Raw genomic sequence first — 1602 nt, forward strand, 5'->3', positions numbered from 1 at the left:
GCCCCAACTTCACATACTTTTAAAAAGCAAGAAATGAAATGGAAATCCCGGGTTTCATAGAAAATCTTCTGTTTGTGTTCTGTGGTATGTAGAGAAATGTTCTATTGGTGCTTAAGTTCAGAATTTTAAAAATAATTTTTTTTCAAGATAAGCACACTAATACACCATTGATGGAGCTATGAATTCATCTGATCATTCTAGCAAGAAAATGGAAATAATTATGCTAAGAAAATTACTAAAATGTCCATATCCTATGACTCAAACATCCCATTTCTCCGCATAGATTCCCAAGACTGTTAATGATAAAAAGAAAGGTCCCATATGCACCAAAATATGCATAGCAACACCTTTGTAGAACAACTGGAAACAAAGCAGATAGTCACTGATTAGGGAATGGTTAAACAAACTGTGGTATACACATGTAATGTAATGTTACTGGGCTGTAAGAAATAATATGATCAATACAGAAAAGAATGGAAAGACATGAACTCATGCAAAGTGAGGTGAGCCAAGCAGGAAAACATTATCCACAGTTACTGCAACATTGTCAATGGATTACTGCTGTTTGTTCTTCCGTCTCAAAGAGAATGGTGACATCAGGAAGGTGATGCCATGATACGCAAGCGAATTGGTTTTAAGTGGGAGAGCTGTGCGAAGTCAATGGAACAAACAAGAAGAGAAACTAAATACTATTAAATTATAATAACCAAACTTGGCCCAAAGAAAAACTAAAGAGACTACACTTGTCTTCTTTCTTTGCAGAGGTGAGGGACTAGGTCTGTGGAACTCTGCATGTAATGTCAGACTGACATATTGGTTGATTATTGGCTAGCTTTGTTGAACTGGGTTTTTTCCTCTTTGTTATTTTTTGTTAAAAGAGATGGCTTTCTTGGAGGGACATATGAGGAAATATATATGATGTAAAAACAAAAGATATCAATAAAAAACTTTTTAAAGGAAAAAAATTACATAAATAAAGGACAGGGGAACAGTAGTTCATTTGAAAAAGACCTAAGGGTATTAGTACATCTCCAAGCACATATATATATATATATTTATATATATAAATATGGCATATAACTATGTTGAAGTAACTAAAAAAAGTAATGCTATCTTAGGCCACATTAATAAAATCATAGTGTCATAAACAAGGGAAATGATGGTTCTGCTGTCCTCTGCCCTGTCAGGTCACATGTTATGATTTCGTCTTATTGTATTCAATTCTATGGACCAGCCATAAAAGACAACTGGGATGGTGACAGCTTGGAGACTTTCCCATTCAAGAATTAGTTGAAGGAAATGGGGATGTTTTAGCTTTGAAAAGTACATATTTGAGGGAGAAATAGAAGAGGGATTAGATTTATTTTACTTGATCTGAGAGGATGGAGCTAGGAATTGTGGACTACGTTTAAGGGAGTTCCTTGTAACAATTAAAATGATTCCAAAGCAGAAAGGGGGGCAGCTAGGTGGCACAGTGAATAGAGCTCTAGCTTTGGAGTCAGGAGAACCCGAGTTCAAATCCGGCCTCAGACATATGATATTCACTAGCTGTGTGATCCTGGGCAAGTCACTTAACCCCGATTGCCTCACAAAAAAAAAAAA

The sequence above is a fragment of the Vombatus ursinus genome, unplaced genomic scaffold (assembly GCF_900497805.2).
Source record: "Vombatus ursinus unplaced genomic scaffold, bare-nosed wombat genome assembly UNPS02014906.1, whole genome shotgun sequence".
In the NCBI taxonomy this organism is placed as follows: Eukaryota; Metazoa; Chordata; class Mammalia; order Diprotodontia; family Vombatidae; genus Vombatus; species Vombatus ursinus.